Below are 9,763 nucleotides of genomic sequence, written 5' to 3'. Positions count from 1 at the left end.
AAAATTACCTCCAGATTGTATTTTAATCTATAACCTACTTTAAGTCCTAGCAGAAGAGGACTTATCAGAGATCTTAAATACTTACTGAGGAATGTAATTGACCTGATATTGGATTTTAGAAGAGAAAAGACATTTGATAATTAAAACAAGAGTCCAAAATGTACTTCAATCCCAGTTGAGGGACAAGGTAAGTCATCGAGGGGGAGAAAAATAGAGACTGAGAGAAAAGGTCCAGTGGGGAGATGAATTTGGACAAAAGGAGAAGGTCACACTCACTGATAAAATGAGATGATAAGGACAGGTAGAGGGAGCAAAGAAGAGAATAAAGGAACACTCAGGATGTTCTGAAATGAGAGTTGGCTTTTTAAATTGCTAGAAGCTCATGGGGAACCTGGGTGGCTCAGTCGGTTAAATGCCTGACTCTTGGTTTCGGCTGAAGTCATGATCTCGAAGTCATAGGATCAAGCCCCACACTGGGCTCGTGCTGACAGAGCAGAGCCTCTCTCTTCCCCTTTCTCTGCCCCTCCCCTGCTCACACATTCACTCTCTCTCTTTTTCAGAATAAATGAACTTAAAAAAAATAAATTGCTAGATGCTCAGCAAAACTGGCTGTAAAACAAGGCAGAGTTGGGTTCAAATCTCAGTCCTATCACCCACCAGCTCTGTAACCAAATGTCTTCTCATCTTGGAGCTTCGTTGACTCCATCTATAATATGGAGATGGTAATGCTTATCCTGTGGAGCTCTTGTAAAGGTAGACGTTCCATGTTTGATGATCTTGACACAGAATAATTGCTCCACAAGTGGGCTCTTTTATTCTGCCATGCCTTATTCTTTATGGTTAGAGTGTTATCATTATCTTTGAAATGTTAATTATGAAGTTGTTACTTTCAAAATTTAATTCAAGCAATTATTTATGGAAGCCAGATGTCCTGCCATCTACTGGAGATATAAAGATAAAACGTCTCTACCTCAAGATCTCAAAATCCCAGTACAATGAGAGAAGTGCACATATGGAGCAATGTTCTGGCACAAGTGGTCAACAAGGCTACAGGGCCCTGGAAGGCTTCTGAGAGTCCTGAGATGAGCTTAAGAGAGTTTCCCAAATTTTAATAAACAAAGAAATCACCTACGGATCTTGTCACAGTGCGGATTTTGAACCAGTTAAGTCTAGGATGAGTCTTGAGATTCTGCATTTCTAACAAGCTCCAAGATGATGTCAAGGTTGCTGGTCAGCAGACCACACGTTGAGTAGTAAGAAGTGGTTCTCAATCACACTCACACATTAGAATTACCTGGGGAGCATTTAAGAAAGCGATGCTCCGTTCCCACTTCTGAAATAGACTGATTTTACTGGCCTAAGGAGGGGCCCAGGCATGCTTAGTTTTAAAAGGCTCTGTAGGAAATTTTAATATGCAGCCAGGGTTGACATCACGGCCTTAATTGGTGAGCTGCACCAGCAGTCTTTGGCAAGGAGATTGCTTTGCAGAAAGGAAGAACAGCATGTGGGAAAAGCATGGATGTGTGCATCCAAATGGTATTCATTTGGATGTGTGCATCCAAAATGGTATTCTGACGATTGCTCATCGTTCAGTTTGGAGTTAGAGCTGCAGCAGAGGATGGAGGGTGGAAATGAGACAGGATGTTGGGTGGGTAGTCCAGGGCCAAACCTTGGAGGGCTTTGTAGGCTACGTGAAGGATTTCACCTTTTTTCATGGTCAGTGGGGAGTTGGTAAACCCCTTTTACTGAAGGAGTGACAAGCTCAATTTTTTTTTCCTTTGGCAGGTGGTTTGCTTCCCCTGTATGTGTTAGACACAAAGATTCGCAATCCTAGCTAATATCGTTTAAAGCCTTTTTGATTGTGGTAAAAGATACATAACGTGAAGTTCACAACTGCAACCATTTTTAAGTGTAAATTTTGTGGCATTAGACACATTGCTGTGTAGCTATCAGCACTACATATTTCCAGAAGTTTTCTATCACCTCAAACAGAAAATCTGTAACCGGTAGGCATGAACTCCCCATTTTCCCCTGCTCCCTGGCCCTGGTTATCTCGATTCTACTTCCTGTCTGTATGAATTGCTCATTCTATTCTCTATGAATTTGCCTCTACCTCATATAACTGGAATCATACAATGGTTGTCCTGTTGTATCTGACTTATCTCACTTAACAACATGATTTCAAGGTTCATCCATGTTGTAGTATATATCAGAATTTGACTCCTTTTTTTTATGGCTAAAAGGTATATCATTGTATGTATATACCACATTTTGTTTATCCATTCATCTGTTGAAAGATGCTTGTTTTCTTTGGCTCTTGTGAACATCCAATCTTAGTTATATGTTAGAATAACGTGTGTAATTTAAAAAAAAAATGCTGCTTCCCAGGACTCATCTCAGGCCAACCAAATTAGACATTCTGGGGATGAGGTGCAGTTGTGGTTGTGTGGCTTTAAACTTCCCCGGGGGATTCTATTGTGCACCAGTGAAACACTTAATTTATATAAGGCTAATTAAGTCCAAGTCCCAAGTCCAAGTCTAAGTCCCTTCCTTGAAGGGTTATTTGTCAAGATTTAGTGTGTAAGAGCATCACCTGGCGGGTTTATTGAAAAGGCCTAGGCCCCATCCCCATACTGGGAAAGACTGATTCATTAGGTCTTGGATAGGAATTAGGAATACTGTTTGCAAACAAGGTACCTTTCACGGGGTTCCAACGTCAGTGGTCTGGAACCCCACCTTGAGGAACGCTGACTTCAAGACTGTTTAGTTTGACACAGAGAGACTGCACATTCTTGTTACATTCTGATTACCATACCATCTCTGTAGTTTTAATTTTAAGAAGCCATTTGTCATAAAGAAACTGAAGGAAAGCCTAGAGGTGGCTCAGAAAAACTTTGCTGTTACAGAGAAATAATTCAGGGCCAATTGGAACATCAGCTATACGATGCTTAATACACGCCCGTCAGTAGAACAGAGCTGATCTTCTTGGCACTCCTCCCCCACTTGGCTCTTTTGCGAGCTCTGTCCCTTATTGTATTAATCAGTCCTGATGTTTGAAGGGCTGATATTAACCAGTCCTCATATTACAGTTAGATTGTGTCTACCACTGACTTTTTTTTTAAGAGGAGTTAAAAATGATTAAGTACCAGTGTTTTATGTTCTCCTGACACTTATTTTGCACTCATGTTGCAAATTCATACAGTATAGTGACTCTCATCAAGGTGTGCCTGGATTCATTTAGCTGATATTTATTTTATAAGATAATATTTTAGGTCACAATACTTTCATTCTGAAATCGATATGTATAAATATAAATAAATACATATAGATATGTAGATATCTATATTCAAACTTTAAAAAAATTTTTAATATTTATTTATTTTTGACAGAGAGAGAGAGAGCGTGAGCAGGGGAGGGGCAGAGACAGAGGGAGACACAGAATCCGAAGCAGGCTCCAGGCTCTGCTGTCAGCACAGAGCCTGACTTGGGGCTCGAACTCACAGACTGCGAGATCACGACCTGAGCCGAAGTCGGATGCTCAGCTGACTGAGCCACCCAGGTGCCCCTCTATATATTTAAACTTTTTTAGAACTACAGCATTTCTTTTATGTACTCTATTGCCTTCAGTCACACTTTCAGGGGTGTTGATGAATGATCAAACACCTAGATGCCCGCATAATGGAGTGACGATGCATTTTGCACATCCTCACGTTCACTACAATAAAAAAGCTTTCAGAATCATCCAACTTTACACTCTGGCTGCTATGTGGCAAGGTTATTGGTATTTGATATGTCAGACACGAGGAAAATTCTTTGTCTTTACAAGCATGGACAGAAATGCACTTCACTTAAGTGTAAAATTATGAAGCATGTAATTTCGCACTCAGACTTTGATTTACAATAATTCCTTCAATTAACATGTCCTGTTTCTTGTTTGCTTGGGCCCTTAAATCGGACGGCCTTCTCTTTCCGTAAGAGAACAAATAGAATTTTGCCTAAATAGAGCTTGGAGAAAAAGGAGGAGTTGGCAGTTTTATTACTCCTTTCTTGGTTTTATTATCCTCTTAAGTTTAACTCCTGTATTTTGACAGTTTTCAAAAAAATGCACTTAAGTCTTTGTTCTGTCCCTAGTATGACAAGTTTAAGGTGAATGTTGACTGTGTTTTTCGAAGTCCGGGTCACACAAGCACATGCATCCCTTTCAGAGGACCTTCTGGAGCCAACAGAGAAAAGTGGTCAGCCGACACTTTGATGGGTGGGCCTAAGTGATACAGTCCCCTCCCTTCAGCTGCTGAGGTTAAGATCCCATGTATTCTGGGTCTGGGGGTCTACCCTTGGTGTGAGAATCCTTAGCAATTCTTATATGATTCTGGCCAGGCCCAAGATAGCTTAAAAGTTGTCAGTTATGTTTGAGGGTTAAAACCTACAGAAGTTCCGGCTAGTTTAAAGGGTCCTCCAGGTGACTCTTATGGAGCTCATAATGGAATCTAAACCATCATTTAAGAGGAATGATGAATGAATTATGGATATTTAGCCAGAGAAGACAAAACGTTCAACTGAGGACCCATTGTTTATCTTCAAGGGTTCGAAAGAATGTCGGGTCTTTCCGTACATGTGATGAGCACAGCACCCTGGCTCTCTGGATCATGACAGCATCGTCGGCCCCCGGAGCCGATTCTCATTACTCATAAATGGGCCTGGGCTCTGGGAAGGGGAAGCCAGGTTGCCATTCCGCCCTTTCCCTGGAGTTCCGCCAGCAGCTGTCACCCAGCCCCAGCATCATTGTCCTGGCATTTGGTTTCAAACAATAGCATTTTGTAAAAGTATTACACTTTAAAGCAAGAGAAAAGGTCTTCGCTTTTTTTTTCCCTTTTTCATTGGGAGCTTGTAGTAGATGCAATAAGTGCTGAAAAATTATTAAATTTTAAACTAATAAGGCCATAGAACACATATCAGCCCAGTGGGGGTTTCCAGCAAAAGTTTCAGCAGAGGCCCTGCCTCACTATTCCCGCAAACCTCCAGCGGACTCGGTGACCTTTTGTCAGACTCCCTGCAACCCGTGGGGTGCTTGGCAGATATTTAACTGCCATGCATGTCAAATTATTGCCACTCGGGGAATGTAACCAATACAACAAAATAAATTATTTAACCACTATGAATAGAACAAAAAGCACTGTACGTTTTTGTGGATGCCACATCTTCTCTGGAATAAGCATTTCTTCGAGTAGCGACTACCTAATGCTAACCGAAAAGCACTTTGGCTACATGTCATTCTGTAGGTCTGTCTGATTTTCAGGTTCAAAGTGATCGTGCAGCCTAAAACTCTCATGGTCCACAACTGCTGACCTGAGGGGGTGGGGTTGTGCACTCACGGATCAACTAACGTTTTCCTCTCTGTCAGAGCTTTCTCATGCGAGCTCAACAGGTGTCATGTCCTGAGTAGCTTCCTAGAGGATATGACTGTGACTTGCTGTAGGCTTCTTGTCACTCAGGCAGAAGGCAGCAAAGGGATGGTGCCTTAATGGACTCATCTCTATCTGAAGTCTGGCTTTTAGCGTGGCGCTTCCAAAAAGCAGATCTTGTTGTTTCGCCAGAAGGAGTCACACGAATCAAACTCAGAACAAAATGATGTATATACAGCAGAAGATGAATTTCCAAGACAGCTCAGGTCATGTCATTAACTGGAGAGTCACTTTCATAGGTCAGCATATCTTTTCCATTAGGCGAGTCTGCACGGGAAGACGCTTGAGAATCAAAGGGTCCCTTTATGTGATTATGTCATTAAAGCACAATGATATTTATTATTGATATAAATAACAGCTAACAGCTATTGAGTGCTTACTACATATTAGGTACATTCTAAAGCCTCCACTCATTATCAGCTTCTATGCTCCGTGTGCATTTGGCAGCATTCTAAATGCTTTCATATGTGAACTTATTTCGGTACCCAGGAAGTAAGTGGTAGTATTATCATCCCCATTTTACAGATGAGAAAACCAGCCCAGAGGTGTTAAATAATTTACCTGAAGTCACTGATAGGTGGTAGAATTGGGATTTGAACACAGGCTTATGGTTTGTTTTTAACTAATACACTCCTCTGCTCCTTGGGGATGCATCTAATACACTTTCAATCTGCTCAGTGAGCCCCTCTTCCCAGATGACTAACATGAACCCTGACATATCGCTGCTCACACTCATTTTCTGGGTTTCTAGGTTGCCGATTGCACAACGGTGACACATGCTTTCTTAGAATATCTTAACCCCGTTGATCAGCCATTGTCAAGGCGTGATCTTGCTGGGCCATATGTCTTACGGTAACTTTTGCATTTATCGAATCTCATGTATCATGTCCCGTCTTTATTCGTCTGCTTCTCAGAGTACTGAGGGGGGTGCCTCTCTAACAGGATGGTCCACATTGTATTTCCGACAGATAAATTCAAAAGTGTTAGGAAAATGTGCACACAATGGAATACGTCAATTAAGTTTGAAAGGGACGAGACAGAATGCAGAAAGTGTGATGAGCAGTCATAATATTCCTCATAATATGTGGTCCTGGAATCTTTGCTAATATGATTGGAAAATGCAGCTCTCTTTTTATTTAACTTTTTCAGAGCACCATGCCCAGCAGCATACAACTAGTAAGAAGCAGTTATTGAAATTTCAGAACTAAGAGATGGAAAAAGAAATGGGGGTACAAACCATATATAAGCCAAAGAGACAGCTTGTAATTATTTTTTCACTTCTCCGAGGAAAAAAAATGGCAAATGTCAATGGAGTAGGCGCTTGCGATGATAGAACTCTGTAACACCAATTGGCAGACTGTATTCCATTTGCTTTCGATGTCCTTTTTGATAACCAGAGGCCATAGCTGTCTATACAATGACAAGTAAAAAGCTCATTCCAAACAGCCGACGGCTTCCAAACATCTCAATATTTATTATAATTTGTGAAAAATATGATTTCTTAATGTCTTCTTCGCGTTTTATCAGAAAGTGTTAGCCTTGTGACAATCTCTTAATCAATATTGTGTGGGGCAAATGGTTTTTATACATTAAATATTCCATTTGAAGCCTCCATAGCAAGCCGTATGTTGCTTATCCCTGGCATTATTTCCAATTAGTATGGTACTAATGAGAGCAGCTATAGCTGGATGTTTTAACGAGAAGTAAAAAGTAAAGGACAGGTATTTTGAACACAGTTAAATCACCTAAATATCCCTCTTAAAAGGAGAAGTGACTGCATTGCAAATCAGAAGTAATACCATGCTTTGGAAAGAATTTGCTATTAAATACATGTTAATTGAATACTTGCCTAACACTACTGAAGCGTTAACCTGGAGGGATGTCTGGGTGGCTCACTCAGTCAAGTGTCCAACTCTTGAACTCAGCTCAGGTTGTGATCTCATGGTTTGTGAGATCGAGCCCTGCATCAGGCTCTGCGCTGACAGTACGGAGCCTGCTTCGGATTCTCTCTCTCTCTCTCTCTGCTCCTCCCCCCACTCTCACACGTGCACGTGCTCTCTCCTTTTCCCTCTCTCTCAAAAAATAAGTAAATAGAAAGAAACTTCATTTAAAAAGTTAAAAAAAAGGGTTACCTGGAATGCAGGGATAGTATTTATCAAGTATATTTTTACAGGCTGATGCCAGCTTCTGACTGTTCTGATTGGAGGGTGCCTTGTTCTGGTTGATTAATTTCTATCATTGCTAAATAGTTTGATTGACTCTTGAAACAATTGTTAATCATTGTTAAATGTTGTCAGTTGTTAAATATCTTGATTGTTTTCTAAAACAGTTATTCTTTAATTACAAGTATTCTGAATATTACCTTCGTTTGGATTCTAATCCAAGTAGTCCATCAAGTGCAAATCATCAAAGAGTGGTGATAAAATACTTTTCCTAGCAATAAAAGGGCATATTTGGATATCTCTTTTATATTCAATTAAGTGTCATAGAATAAACACCAGAAAGAAACAGAATGGAAAAATAACTTTAACTCAAAGGCTTATTTATAATAGTAAACAAACATTTACATAGACTTACTATCTGCTTGCCACTGTTCTAACCACTTTACATGTAATGACCTATTTAATCTTCAAAGCAACTTTGTGAGTAGATGCTATTATCATCACCATTCTACAAAGGAGAAAACTGAGACACAGAATGATTGATTAACTTGCTGAAGTTTACTTCCTAATAAGTGATAGAGATTGAATTCAAATCCAGGAGTTTGGCCTCAGAGCCATGCTCGCAACCCCTGTTTTCTACTGTCTCTATTACAAAAACATAAAAATTCATATAAACATAGAAGTTAGTAAACGTTCAAAGGAGATGAACAGTATATGAAGCAATAAATTCTATAAATAGTTACATTAAAAATCACAGCCTTTTTTGAAATTACAGAAATATGAATAAAAAGTCATTCAATGAATTCCTCAAGTTAGCAAAGATAAGTAAATGTGAGAAAGTTCAATTTTATAACGGATACGGGAAAACAAACACACTTACAATGGCTATTGGCACAACACGTTGTAAACTTTCTGGAAGACAGTTTGGATGTAGGTCATGGGAGTTTTTGAAGCATAGTTCATTTCCTTTTTGCAGGAACTCCAGTTTTGAAAATTCCTTAAAAAATAATCTAAAGAAGAAATTAATATGTGATATCTTACCCAGACATCTGAAACACTGGTGTATATAATAGTAAAAATTTGACCATAACTCAGATGCACTACCAAAGGAAAACAGCTAAACAAGCTGTGGTATGTTAAGAACCAGAATATCAAATGGGTGTTATAAATTGGAAATGTGTGAGCTTTATCACTATGTAGAAATATGCTAGTGGGCAAATAAATCTGAAAATAAAATAGACCCAAAGATATGATACACTGATTGAACTATGGAAAAGCCTATACGTAACATTTGTTTAAAGCCTGGAAAGAAGTAATGAATGTAGGAGTTAAATCTTTATTAGTATGTGTTTGCTTCTTTATTAATCTTACGTTACTTACGTTCTTATTTGCTTGCTGTCTCGCGTATGCCAAAATAAATGAAGGAAATAAGGGAACACGTTTCAGAAATGGGTCAATTTTATATCTAAATGGAATTACTCCATATATCTCTGATATGATCCTATATGGAGCTGCCTGGGAACCCCATCTGATAGAAAACACCAGGAGAAGGCGCATGAGAGAGAAAAAAACCAAAAGTAAATTCATGTAAGGTCAGGAAAAATATTCTGAGCATTCATCATACTTGGCTGAAACATACATGCAAGAACAGCCCCACCCATCACTAGTCACAAACGGTCTGCCAGAATAAAAAAGTTAAATAGCAGCATATGCTGGAAATTTTGCTATTTTTATGATATGCAGAGAGACATTTTCTTCTGTATATTCCCTTCCTTCATACTTCTGAGAATCAAGCCCTCTGTTTGCTGTGATTTCTGAGTTTTTCTGGGCAAATTTTTGACTTCTTTCTCACCCTGCACAGTGATCTTCAGCACCCAGGCTGAATGTGTCTGATATTTCAAAAATATACTCATTTCACCAGAGCCTCTGTTTCCACATAGCTTCCCCCTTCCTCATGACGACTACTTACCGTTTACTGGATGTTCTACATATAGTCACATTTGCTTCAGTTGGTATCATGATGAATATTAAAAATAGTTTCAAACAAAAACACATATAGTCCTCTGTGCTGTATATTTCTCCAAGAAGCACAACATGGCATAATTTCTCAAATGCAACCCCATTTTCATCTTGCCAGCA

At 39.5% G+C, this 9,763-nt stretch overlaps 1 long non-coding RNA gene across 1 annotated transcript; it reads right to left on the bottom strand.

The window, feature by feature from the left end:
- Nucleotides 1-3,431: 3,431 nt before the first annotated feature.
- On the bottom strand, nucleotides 3,432-9,517 carry LOC128312134 (uncharacterized). The gene is made up of 3 exons (XR_008291035.1): nucleotides 9,005-9,517; nucleotides 8,505-8,634; nucleotides 3,432-5,744 (listed from the first exon to the last, which is right to left on the bottom strand). It is a non-coding gene; the product is annotated as an uncharacterized LOC128312134 (long non-coding RNA).
- Nucleotides 9,518-9,763: the final 246 nt, after the last annotated feature.

The sequence above is a fragment of the Acinonyx jubatus genome, chromosome C1 (genome assembly GCF_027475565.1).
Source record: "Acinonyx jubatus isolate Ajub_Pintada_27869175 chromosome C1, VMU_Ajub_asm_v1.0, whole genome shotgun sequence".
Classification (NCBI taxonomy): Eukaryota; Metazoa; Chordata; class Mammalia; order Carnivora; family Felidae; genus Acinonyx; species Acinonyx jubatus.
Note: the sequence above shows the minus strand (reverse complement) of the source record. Positions and strands in the feature narration are given on the sequence as shown.